The sequence below is a fragment of the Ursus maritimus genome, unplaced genomic scaffold (assembly GCF_017311325.1).
Source record: "Ursus maritimus isolate PB19 unplaced genomic scaffold, ASM1731132v1 scaffold_36, whole genome shotgun sequence".
NCBI lineage: Eukaryota > Metazoa > Chordata > Mammalia > Carnivora > Ursidae > Ursus > Ursus maritimus.
In genome coordinates this window covers 5185504-5199686 of record NW_024426230.1, presented here as the reverse complement: position 1 = coordinate 5199686, position 14183 = coordinate 5185504, and the positions used below count along the sequence as shown (strand labels likewise).

Below are 14183 nucleotides of genomic sequence, written 5' to 3'. Positions count from 1 at the left end.
GGTAGTTATAGACAAATTTAACAATATATGGCTCATTTTTAAATGATGCATTGCATTATGTAGATGTGTTTGTAAAATGCATGGATGGTCTACTTACCTTTTAAAAAATATTGATAGAGAAAAATCATTTGCTGCATATTGGTTTAATGCATGTATATTTTATTATAGCATATGAAAATGACTGAAAACTGGAAAGTGAGGCATGGTAAAAAAATATCTGCAGAATCGCATGAAGGAAATCATACAGGATGGAAATGAAATGTAATTAATTATATTTCCCATTGCTCTTGTATGGAAAAAAAATGGAGAGGAGAATATAAGGAAGATTGGAATCAATGTGCTGAGGACTCTAAGTATTAATGGGAGCAAAATATGTTCCATTGTGGGAGTGGAGAAAGTCTAAATATAACAAGAAATTTGTAGAAAGTCTAAAATACAACTAAGAAATTGGTAGGAAATAATTTTGTGGAAAGTAGCAATGATGATTTTGGAAGTGAAAAGCATTTTGGTGATTTCTTTTTTTTTTTTTTTTTTAAAGATTTTATTTATTTATTCGACAGAGATAGAGACAGCCAGCAAGAGAGGGAACACAAGCAGGGGGAGTGGGAGAGGAAGAAGCAGGCTCATAGCAGAGGAGCCTGATGTGGGGCTCGATCCCATAACGCCAGGATCACTCCCTGAGCCGAAGGCAGACGCTTAACCGCTGTGCCACCCAGGCGCCCTGCATGTTGGTGATTTCTATGCAAGGAATATGTATGTACCTCTGTTTTAAATTTTATTTCACTTTAAATCACACATAAAATCTGAAAAACACACGAAGCAGAACATCTCCAAATAAAGAAATGTTAGTCTGCATTAGCTCTGATAACAGTGCCTCTGTTGATATAAAATTGTATGTGTATCTTAAACTCCCAAACACATATAACTTGAAAAAAAAGAACAAGCGAATACTAACTTAGGCGAGGTGAGCAGGATGACCCATTTCTGAACAAGAAATATCAAAACTGTTTTGCAACTAAGAAGGTTCAGAATTACACAAAGGTAGGTGGAGTGTACTTAAAGGTAAACTCCTAATTATTCTATGGGAGAAGATAGATTTGGTGGTGTTAAGGCAACAGCAATGGCAATAACAGTGTAAGAGCCACATTTCGAAGATGCATTAGCAATTCGAACTCCTTGGACACAGAAACAGAAGAACAATGCATAGGATGTGAGAAGTATTTCTCCTAGCATAATCACAGTGCTGTGTGCAAGCCTGGCCTCACTAAGTTAAAAAGACCTTGGAAAACTTGAAGAAGGTTTAAGGACAAGCAATAAACATGATTAATAGCTTGGAAAATAGAATCTCAGAGGAAAGGTTAAGGGAACTAATATTATTTAAGTTGGAAAATAGGCTGGGGAAACAAGTTGGTTTTCAATTACATGAAGGATTATTACATAGAAGGTGCTGATCGGTACTCCGATGCCACCGAGGGCAGAACAAGAATAAGTGAGCTTGAAATGTTGTATAAAGCGTTTAGGTTGGCTGAAAGAAAGAACTTCCATCAAGACTGCAAGCCATTAAAATGGAAAGTACTAAATTTCTTTTGTACAGACCTTTCAAAATGCACTTGAAACTCATTTATCTAGGAAAGTTTACATGAGGCCCAGCCTAACAAGTGGAAAGAGAAACACTTGAAGTTCTTACAAGGACTATCTTTCCTAAGTTTCCGTCCACTCTCTAAAGTCTGAATGTTTGTCTGATGAATTCGTGATAGTGCACAACAAGGAGAAAAGTGCTCCCAGATCAAAATCTTTGAAATACAGCTTAAATGTGCACATGCCCTTGTTTAATATAGCAACCTTAAGAAGCCCTGCAGCTCTAACACTCTCTGTTGTAGCTGTTCAAGCAATTTTAGCTTGTTATACTATTTCAAGTACGTGAGATTACTAGCAACTAATTGCATTTTTGTTTCTTGGTTTCTCATCTCCTTCTTTGCAATATATTTCTTGTTTGTTCTTTTAGAAATGAATCAAGCCAATTTAATATTCTTTCATAAGGTAATAAAAATAATATATTTTCTTCCAAAAGATTTTATTTGCTTAGAAAAATAGGCTATTCTCTGAACACCTGCACACTTAATTCTCTTAGAGTTAAATTATACAAGAATTCCATACCACTGATTTCTGGGGCTTGTGCTAACAAAGATAAATGAAAGCAGGGATTTCAATAAAATTTTGCAAACAATTCTGTTAGAGCTTGTCAAATACGCACAAGATAGGAGTTCTAACTCCTTTTATTTATGTGTCAATGTTATGAAAATCACTAAATGAAAGTATGGACTGTTGCATATAGTCTATACACAAAGGGATAAAAATGAAAACTTTAGCTGGAAGCTTTTAACTATTTCTTTGGTGATGATATTTATTTTTCCCCTGTAAAATATTCTATTTTCTTTAAAATGAATCATAAATAAATGAACATCTCCACCAAATACAAACAGGCAGTATAAATTGTATTATGAAAAAGACTTCTTTTAAAGAACATCTATTGCTTTCTGTTTGGGAAGTGCTTTGTAGTCATTAATAATTAATTCTTTACAATGTCAGTAAGAATGGAGGTGAGTGACAGTTATTATTTTCTCTTCTAGGATGAGAAAGGGAATCACAAAGAGATGAATTACCAAATTTACATAACAAGTTATTGAAAAGATGGAATTGCAACTTTGAGATCTTGACTCAAGGGTTTTGTGTTTTGATTTTCAAAAAGACTCTAAAAAGCTGACAAAGAGGGAACAGTTTAAAATCTGTACCATGAAGCAAACCAAAAAGACGTTAATCTTCTACCACGTCTGATAACTAGTTCATGCTACAAGTCCTCATTTAGGGGAGAATAAGTATTTCCACAATGTTATATTGTACTGTGCAGAGCAAGGCCAAGTAGCAGTCTCTTTCCCTTGGTAACTAAGGTAACATATATGATGGAGAGAAAGATAAACTTGAATGAGTAGGCATGCATGCCATACCAAAGAGAAAAGATGGTGGTGCTTATTATAATTTGGTATTCATCATATTTGTACAATCCATCTGAAAGTAAATGACTTTTTCATTATGTTAGCTCTGATTTATTTTCTTGGACTTTGGCATTTCCCCTCAAATTTAATCAGAGCCCCACTCTGAAGTTTAGAATTTCCTCCAGCCGTAATTCCTATGCCCAACACAGAAGGTCATCAGTTTCTGCTCATCATCTACTCAAATTTAGAATGAATTACGCTCACCAAAAATCAGATTGGGTTGCTCCGTCACAACTGTTTGGTACCCAACTGCCTCCTGCAATATCTCTATTAAGTCCACCTTCAACTCCCACCCCCTTTTATTATTCTGTTAGTATGCTCAGTACTCCAGCATTGTCCTCAAATTAGGGCCATACCAAAGACTTGGATATCCACAATTTAGAGAATAATCATCACAATAGTTTCCTATTTGTAATCGGCTCCTTGTATTACCACCACCCACTTAAAGTGCTCCTCCGTATTTGGGATGACTTTTTTGGAATAACTAACAATTTCACCTAGAACTGTGATGATGGTATTCTTTCAACCTCAAACAAAGTATTATCCATGTTCACATAACCTAAAAAGAAGGATACATAAATAATACAGTTATATTTGCCATTTAGAACAAAAAATAGAAGTCTGCCATTTTGTTATGTATGATACAGTTTCAATATTTGCAAAGGTTATTTTTTTTTACAATAAAAACCTATTTTTTGCTTCCTTTTTACAGAGTGTAGATTTATTATTTTGTGTGAAGTATTTGAGATATCACATCAACAGTTCTTTTAATGTCAATGGGAATCAAAGCTCCTGAGTTATTCAAGACATGGGTTTCTTTCCTTTTTGTTACTATGAGACCGCGAAGAGTCTATGATTACTCAGAGAAGAGAAATGTCCCTTTACTGGGAAGGTCCTGAACTAAGCTTTATTTGGAATACTTTTTGTACACTATACATTGGGCTTCCTGGCAATATGCTTTGAGGTTATACCTACAGGTAATTATTAAATCTCCCAACAACCTAGGAAATTAATGTCTTCTTGTATTTCTCATTTCTCATTTGTGAATGGCTGTAGATTGCTAACTTTCCAAGAATGCATCGCAGAATCTAAGAGGTATGTATACATACTAACATCATCAGATCATTACTCAACAAAAAATCAGGACTTCTTGGTTTTTACTTGAAAGCATTACATGATAAGATGCTCAAATTCCTTAAACTCAAAGGAATTTACTTTTATCACCAAATGATAGGACTGAGAAGAAAACAATCATCATCTCTCTTAATGTTACAATTCTAGATTCCTAAGAGTTCTTTTCATAGTAAAGTAATACAAAAGATACAGTGAATTGGACAGACTTACTCCAAGTAGCAAATCATTTTAACTATTACTGAACATAATCATTAGAAGCATATATCTAAATCTTGAATTATATGTAAAAAGCCAGTAAATAAAGTACTTTCTACCATTACTTACCCATTGCATGATAAGTATCCTTAACATAGGCCTTAGCGTTCCATGTAAGGGACAACTGGGAAAGGCCAGAGGCCATTGAGAAACACTGTGCAACTGTCTTTTTGTCACAGTCCTCAGAAGAGAAGAAATCAGAGTTCAAAGGCATGAAATTCATAGGAATTTGAAATGCCAGAAAGTTGTCAGCTTTCTCTTTGTGTTTTTTTACCTATAAAATTGTTGTATCTGCACACAAATTTCCTAACCCTACAGGAAAGGGCTCATGCAATATTGAGCAGGGCAGGCTGTGACATTGACATTAACTTATTTCTCTATTAAGTACCATATTTATATGGAACATGATAAAAGATACTAAAAGCCAAAATATCTAACATGTAAACAGCACAAAAACTCCTGTGAACATTTCTTATATTTAAGCCAGTGGTGCTGATAGCCTTCAAACTTTTTTTTTTTTTTTAAGATTTTATCCATCTACTTGACAGAGAGAGAGAGAGCACAAGCAGGGGGAGGAGAAGAAGGAGAGGGAGAAGCAGGGAGCCCGATGCAGGGCTAATTCCAGGACCCCGGGACCATGACCCAAGCCTGAGGCAGATGCCCAACCATCTGAGCTACCCAGGTGCTCCAGCCTTCAAACTTTTTTTTTTAAATTTTATTTATTTATTTGACAGAGCAGTGAGAGAGGGAACACAAGCAGGGGGAGTGGGAGAGGAAGAAGCAGGCTCATAGCGGAGGAGCCCGATGTGGGGCTCGATCCCATAACACTGGGATCACGCCCTGAGCCGAAGGCAGACGCTTAACCGCTTTGCCACCCAGGCGCCCCCAGCCTTCAAACTTTTGACTTTTGAGTACTTTATGAATTCACATTGCTTTGCTAAAATGCTTGTATTAAGTGAAAGCTATTTAGGAGGAAGACTATGTAGCAGCCAGCACATGAGAAGAGGTTTAAATATTGTCAACTCTTATCAACTACATGATTTATTTATTTATCCTAAGATACACCTCTAACTTCTTTCTTTTCAGTTTATATAAGCAGATCTAGATTTAAGTCATGGAAGAGAGAAACCGTATGCTTTAATCTTTACATCCCCTCTGCCTGTCGTATTGAAGGTTTGCTTTACCTGCATTATCTCATGAAATGTTTACAACAACACTAGGAAAATATTGTTTTCTGCACTTTAAAGATGAAGAAAATGGCATAGAGACATATGAAGCAATTTGCTCAAGGTTACAAATTTCATAAGCAGCAGAACAAAGAGAAATACAGGAAGTCTGATTTGAAAAAAACCACTCATAACTACTATGTATTACTAAAGTAGTAGGTACTGAAGTACCTTACATACAGTAAAATTGTATGTAAGCATATACACACACACATAGACACACACACATACAATTATATATATCTTGCAAGTGACAAATAAATAGTTCTACTTGCTCCCTCCTGAATGGTATATTACCTTTTGGCAAGTCTTACAAAATACAATCCCACCTCAATAACCCAGAGAAATATTTAAGCTCTCTTGAGGTTGTGATTACACAGAATTGACTTACGGTTACATATGCAGAATAGAGAAGAAATCAATGCACAATAACTTTTTAACAAGGGATAGCTTCTGACTAGAACTGCCACAGTGTTTGGGGAACAATAGAAACTTATGACATCTTGTTTTTGAGTAAAATCAATCACCAGGATACAGGAAGAATGTTTCTAAATTATGAACTATAATCCATAATGTGCTGTAAGCTTCATTTTCCAAATGTTGGTCAACGTTTTTACAAGAGCAGTATCACCAGAGATGAAAAATATAAATATATATATACTGTATGCACTTACCCCAGTCTTCTTCAAGGAGCACCTTGCAGGGTGCAGTCGTGCAGAATGCAGAATCATCAAGTACCTGAACTGAACTGGATTCGCAGAAGTTTGAGCATCACCTCCCTAAGACAGAAAGAGGGTTGACAAAGAAGATAAAGCAAAGGAATCATTTTGCCAGGTTCTCCTAGAAGAAGACAATGAAAATTCATGAGCTAGTCAAGTTTACATTGTACTGCATTTTTCGTCATATTACGTCACCATGTAATTATGGTGAGAAAGATAAATAGACTTAAAATGAATCGAATAATTAAAAATGGATTGAAATTTTATTTATAGAGATAAACAATAAAAGAAAACAAATGATACTTAGGCAATGTCACATTTAGAAAAGTGTAGGTTATAAGAGGATTAAAATCCACAGAGAAACAGAATGAATGGCTATGCAGTTGTGAAAATAAAGCATTGAGGAAACAGCTTGTTGAGCTCTATTAATTCAAAATTTGAGGTGGTGAGACACCTACATGACTTACTACCTCATTTTCCATAAGTTAAAAAAAATCTGGTGTTGAGGGGCTAAAAATATGACAATAAAACTGCAGACGTGGAGTACACATTGGCTAAAGAAAAGGAAGAAACTTGATCAAATATTATTTTGCTGATGATGGAAGAGAGAATACGCTTAATTGTAAAAATCAGAAGCTTTCTTAACAACACGTGATTATTGTGTCTGTAACAGGGAATAAAAGAGAAAGCAAGCATAATTTAAGAAATATATAATTTATTCAAGTTTGGTATGGACTACTCTACCAAAATTAGGTGAATTTTTGTGTGTAGTATTTTTATTTGTAAACATTGTATTTGGTAAAATGTTTAAGTGAATGATGGATTTGAGTAAGTTTATGATAGTATTCATTCTATAAACATGCTTTATGAGTAATTTATGTCAATAAATATACTAGAATAAATGTATAGAGAAATAATTTAGATGCAATCACTTCTTTTTAGTACATAGTTAAAATAATGGAAACGAGTGAAATTTCAGGATTACATATAAGTGCTGATGATGAAAGGGGATACAATATGAAGTGGGAAAAGAAGTTAAAAATCTTTACTGAGTGGCTTAATAGTTGAGACTTCAATAAAGAGTAGGAGTTTCATGGGCCCATAAAAAGGGAAGGATATTTAAGACAGAGGAAATAGCTGAGAGAGTTCAGGAAGATGTGAATTACACATAATTTTCAGAACTGGAAAAGTAAATTTCATGATGTGTTCAAGTTAATTTTTACCATGAGGAAATTTATGATCAGTCACCATATGGGAAGTATAGAAAAACACAACTTTAGTTGAAAGACCAAAGGCAGTATTACGTAAACACAGACTTTTTAGACCAAAGTTACCTATGAAATTCTAGATTGCTCAAAGTAACAGTCAAAACGGATTCCAATACAGTCATAAGTATTGAACAGAGTTAATTGATCAAAAAAGCTAAGCTCTTGCCAAAGGTATGTTTCAGTACTATAGCTTGCTCTTTTGCGTAGCGCCTCGGAGGCAGTAGGCTGCTTTAGGATGAAGCTGAACATCTCCCAGCTGCTGGCTGCCAGAGACTCATTGAAGTGGATGGTGAATGCAAACTTTGTACCTTTTATGAGAAGCGTATGGCCACAGAAGTTGCTGCTGAGTCTCTAGGTGAAGAATGGAAGGGTTACATGGTCCAGATCAGTGGTGGCAATGACAAACAAGTCTTCCCCATGAAGCAGGGTATCTGGACCCATGGCTGTGTCTACCTGCTGCTGAGTAAGGGGGCATTCCTGCTATAGATCAAGGAGGACTGGAGAGAGAAAGTGCAAATCTGGTTGAGGTTGCATTGTGGATGCCAATCAGAGTGTTCTCAACTTGGTCACTGTAAAAAAAAGGAGAGAAGGATATTCCTGGACTCACTGGTACTACTGTGCCTTGACACCTGGAGCCCAAAAGAGCTGGCAGAATCTGCAAACTTTTCAGTCTCTCTAAAGAAGATGATGTCTGCCAGTACACTGTGAGAAAGCTCCTGAACAAAGAAGAGACCAAGAACCAAAGCGCCCAAGATTCAGCATCCTATTACTCCTCATGTCCTCCAACACAAACATTGGTGTGTTACAAATAAGATCAGACACACACACACACACACACACACACACACACAAAGGCTATAGCTTGATGATGATAGATTAGATAGATAGATTAGATAGATGATAGATAAACATTTCCATCCAATGTATGTAGAATAAGAATTTAGAACAATACTGAATGGTGGGAGGAATGAGCTTATTTTCTGTAGAACGTGCTTCCTAGACTTTTCTCTGGATCTCTTAATGTGAGAAAATGGCAAGAAAATGGATGGGAACTGGGGACAGGAACAGGGAGCTGGAGATTGCATTTATAAAGCTTATTAGCAGCTTTGAACATATTTCTGCAAATCATTCAAAAAGAAGAAATATTTTTACCCCGACTGCCAGCATGTGGTTGCTGCTATTATATATAATAACTTATTTGCAGAAAATTACAGAAACAAAGAATGTAGGCTTTGAAATCAGAATCCTGAATTCAAAATCATGACCTCTCACTTAATATTTGAGAAAGTTAACTGACTTCTTTCGGCCTCTGATCCCTCTTTTATCTTGCAGATAATAATGCCTGACTCACAACATACCAGGAAGACAATGTGAGGCCACCCATGTAAGCAGCTTAGCATATTATTAAACATGTTGTACACCTGCCATGAGAAGGTGAGTATGGTGTTTGGAGTGAGAGACCCTCTATTCTCCAGGTTTCCTTGTCAAGGGAATTCAGGAAAAGAAATGTCCTGAATTTTTTCCTCATTCCTCACACTACTTGGTGAGGGTGAATAAAGAAACTCAGCTTGTTTGTTTCTGCCTTTTCTAGATTCTCTCTCTTTTGAATTGGCCTGCCTATAGAAAAAATGCATTTTGGCCTGATCGCCCCATGTGGGAAAATTAATAGTGACTCCTGTGTCTTATTTCTCATTTGGTTCCTGAACTTCACGGAAAAAACAATAATGTTAAGTCTCCTTAAAACCCAACATGTGATAGCTAATATTTTATTAACAAGCAAGCATAATGCATTACCTCTTATCATTTAGAATTTAGAAATGCTTTCTATAATTGTCTTTTAAGCAGTCAGTTTAAATTATAAATTTTAATTTAAAGTGGTATTTAATAATTACAACTTTAAAAAGTTTAAAGCGGTTCCAGGACAATGCTAAGTCTGTACTACATGGAAATAAAATGTATCATCAGAAATGTCATCATGGAAACAGTATTATTTGAATAGTGAAACTTAGAGATTTATAACATTAACGGATATCATGGGGTGATAATGACAAGAATATTAGTTATTTATACGACATTGTGTGGCAGAGATGGTTAACTCAATTAGATCCTGGTGGTATTAAAGTCAAGGTCACATATTTAATTTCCGTATGGGCCAGTATACTCCTGACTGGGAAAACTTTGCTCTCTACTCACGGACTGCACCCCTAACCCCAATCTGTTATTTCTCAATTATGTGCCATTAATTGATGCAATATCCTACTGATAGTGGGTCATCTGTGCCATCTGCATAAATGAAGGACAGCATGTCTATGAGGCAGCCGACAGAGAACAACTTGAAGCCCACAGTGCCAGAAATTTCACTAATAACCTATAGTTTTCTTCAGGAAAAAAAAAATAGCTCCAAATTTTCCAATGGAGAATTAACTGCAAACATTATTCAAAAGTAGATTGGAATCAACTCACAGTCACTTTCTGTTTTAAAAGTGAGGCAAATACCATAAGACACTCCTAACTATAAGAAACAAACTGAGGGCTGCTGGAGGGGAGTAGGGTGGGTGGGGGGATGGGGTAATTGGATGATGGGCATTAAGGAGGGTGCTTGATGTAATGAGCACTGGATGCTATATGCAGCTGATGAATCACTAAATTCTACCCCCCTGAAACTAATACTACACTATACATTAGCTAAATTGAATTTAAATAATTTTTGTAAGTGTAAGCAAGTAGAAGCATAATAGCCTAGTATGCTTTTTTTTTTAACTTATACTCAGCATGTATTTATCCGATAAGATGTTCTCTCATGTAGCACATTTCCTAAGAAAGGAGACTTTTTTAGTTTGCCATTGCTGTTTATTTACTAACTCAGTGCTCCCTTGTAGTAGTTCTAAATCCTATAGGGAATTTGTAGTATATCCCAGCGCCATTCATTTATCATTAATTATTACAGCATATATGATTAACAGACACACTGTGACATACAAAGGAAGTAGGTGGATTCTTCCTCATCCTCACTTGCTAGTGAGAGAGCTAAGTTCTATATTCTGGCAAAGAACTGATCCAATGTAATATCATAATGTAAAGTCTACAAACTAAGACAGTTTAAACAGAGGTAGACAAAGACGTCTAAGCCCTACCTTTAATTTAATTATTTATTTATACATTATTTAATTCTTTTATGTCGTCCTCCTCATTCGGAGATTTTCCAAATAAGCTACTTATAAAAACCTTTAAGGAAGAGATTGATGGAAACCACTTAAACTCATTAATTTATACTAAAAATGTTTCATCTATGCGTATAAGGATTCAAGGTGCCATCTATCTAGGAGATAGAAACACCTGTCTCTGTTATATTTCAAGTAGCCGTGACCACATGGAACAGAATTATATGTGTATATGTTAGGGTATAGTGAGACATCAGGACACTCTAGATAAATATTTCTTCAAAACATCTGTGTTAGAGACATTGTACTAATAACAAAAGATTTAACAAAAAAAACCTCTTAAGTCCCTATTTTCAACGATTTGATATCCTAATGGAATAGGGAATAAAAAGTTAAAAAAAAGGGAGGGGGAGGGATTACTGTTGAGATGAGAATATCTCTAAGAATCACGTGGAGTTTGATTTAAATGTTATGAAACTGTCTGAGCAGGTCCCTTGAAACAAGTTACTTCATCATCAGGCTCAACTTCTGCGTCATCTGTGGAGCCTTTCCCAAGTATAAAATAGAGAAACCTCTCACGGATTTTGTATGATTTCTGGAGTTTGTCTCTACTGCTACACTCATGAGAATCTATGCTTGATTTCTGTTTACCCCTCTGCTTGCCTGAGATGGCAGTGCCCAAGTTGACTGTGGACCCCACATACTAAAAACAGCACAGCTTCTGTCAGACTGGCTCTCTCAATGAATATGTGGAACCAAACCCGAGTCACATCTTTAAATCAACTTGAACTCTTATGAGAGCTAAACCAGTATCTTGAAACACTTATAAAATTTTTGGATCTATATGTTACTTTAGCCTAGACTTTCACAATTAATACATTCCATATGCATCCTGAACACGCCCTTTAAATAACTTTTACTTTACCACTGCCACTCTTAGAGACTATATTAATCTGTGTTCCCAGATAAACAAACCCAATAAATTATAGAGATTAGATAGAGAGATATAGGGATATAGAGATAGGTATAGTTTATTATAATTAATTGGCTCATGCAGTTTTGAGAAGTCCTAAGATCTGCAAGTTAGAGACCCAGGAAAGCCAGTATAGTCTTAGTCCAAGTCCAAAGGCAGGAAGAGACATATGTCTCAGCTCAAAGACAGGCAAAGAAAGCAAATTTTCCCTTCTTCTGCCTTTTTGTTCTATTCAGGCCTTCAGTGGATTAGATGAAGCCCCCCTCCCCCCCAACTCCCCCCCCACACACACACACATTGGGAAGGGCAATCTGCTTTACTCATTCTACAGAAGCAAATGTGAATCTCACTTAGAAACACTATCACAGACACACCCAGAATACTGTTTAATCAAATACCTAGGCATCCTATGGCCCATTCAAATTAACACATAAAATTAAACATCACAGAGAATATTCTTCAAAACTGAACATTATATTACAATGGTAACCTGATCAGTGAACATTAGAGCAGGATTATTACCTCCTTGATGCTAAATATTGTATTTCTACTAATATAAGCTAAATCCAAATTATAATTTTTTGAAGCCAACTTACACTATGTCTTTTAAGGGTCACACACTTCAGATATTTGATCAGCATGTTATTCACAATCTTATTCTCATAGTTTTAGAAAGATAGGATTACATCAGAACAGTCTAGAAAGTGAGAAGATATTTTCTTCATCTTGATTTTAATTCAGAAAACATTTTAGGGGCGCCTGGGTGGCTCAGTCATTAAATGTCTGCCTTCGGCTCAGGGCATCATCCCAGGGTCCTGGGATTGAGCCCCACATCAGGCTCCTCTGCTGGGAGCCTGCTTCTTCCTCTCCCACTCCCCCTGCTTGTGTTCCCTCTCTCGCTGGCTGTCTCTCTCTCTGTCAAATAAATAAATAAAAATCTTAAAAAAAAAAAAAAGAAAAGATTTTAATAAAAAAGGTGATTTTAGACATCATTTTGTATGAGAAAGGCTACATCCCTTTTCCTGCTGCAAGATAGCCATTTATTTTTGTCTGAGATAGAAAATATGGATGCTTACAATAAAAAAAAAATCAAAGAAAAGCATCGTCTGAGTTTACATTGTGCGGCTACAAAATACTGTGACCAACGGGTCATAACCTATGATCTTCAGGCCTTGCCATTAATTTACTCCCCTCTGAAAAACAAACAAAATAGGTCATATTTTTCTTATAGAACAAATGGAATATTTAACTATATTCAATTAGCCTTTGGTTAAAGCAATAGGCATTAATGAAAAGAGTAAATAGAACAGACCTAATATGTAAGTTCCTTCACTGAAGGCAAATTTCTTCTTTTGAAGAAAAAATTCTTTGAAGTGAAAAATTCTTCTTTTGCAGGCCTCTTCAGTCTGGTATCTGGTCTTCAGATAACACTATTATTTTTCTACTCCCACAAAAAAGAATGAACTTAGAATTGTTTCCAGGTTTTTAGCCCTTAGAAAATCATAGATATCAGCAATGATAGACTATGTTCCATTTCCTTTAATGACAAGATAACTGAGTGGTAAAAATAGTTCAGCATACTGGTGAACATAAAATTAGATTTGACAATTCACGAAACACAACTCATATAGGAAGAAACTGCTCGTTGCTTTAGAACGAGGTGATAGTCTAATGAACCAAATCAATCCATGTTCTAGGCTTACAGTCCTCTCTGGTTCCTTAGGTGACATGTGAAGACTGTTCAATGTGTTATAATTAAAAAAAAAAAACTTAATTCACTTTTCTTTCTTTCTTTTTTCAAGATTTATTTATTTATTTGAGAGCGGGGGGGGGGCGGGTGCGGTAGGGGGTGGGGAGAGGCAAATGGACAGGGAAAGAATCTCAAGCAGACTCCCCACTGAGTGCAGAGCCCGAGCCGGGGCTCAAATTTACGACCCCAAGATCATGACTTGAGCTGAAATCAAGAGCTGGATGGTTAACTGAGCTACCCAGGCGCCCCAAAACTTAATTCACTTTTGAGTATCAGAAGTGACTCTAGAAATTATTTAGTCTAAAATACCTAGTTATTTTGCTATTAAATATCATAACTTACTCTTCCTTCTTTAGAATTGTAAAGGTCCCAGGGGTAGAGATATTTCCTTATTGTATTCACTGATGTATCCCAAAAGCCTAGAGCAATCAGTGGCATACAGTAGATGCTTTATAAATATCTACTGAATTACATAAAAGATTAAATAAATTATTTGCTTGGTCATCAAACTCATCTTTCTGTTTTTAATATGCCAAGTACCTTCTGGTTTCAGGGGCTTTGTACAAGTTTTTCCATCTCCTTGCAGGTCTCTTTCCTTCCTTCCTCCCTCCCTTCCTTCCTTCCTTCCTTCCTTCCTTCCTTCC

The 14183-nt window shown here is 36.0% G+C and overlaps 1 pseudogene; it reads left to right on the top strand.

Annotated features, from left to right (window-relative positions):
* Positions 1 to 5099: 5099 nt before the first annotated feature.
* Positions 5100 to 11408, top strand: LOC121100293 (annotated as a pseudogene).
* The last annotated feature ends 2775 nt before the right edge of the window (positions 11409 to 14183 follow it).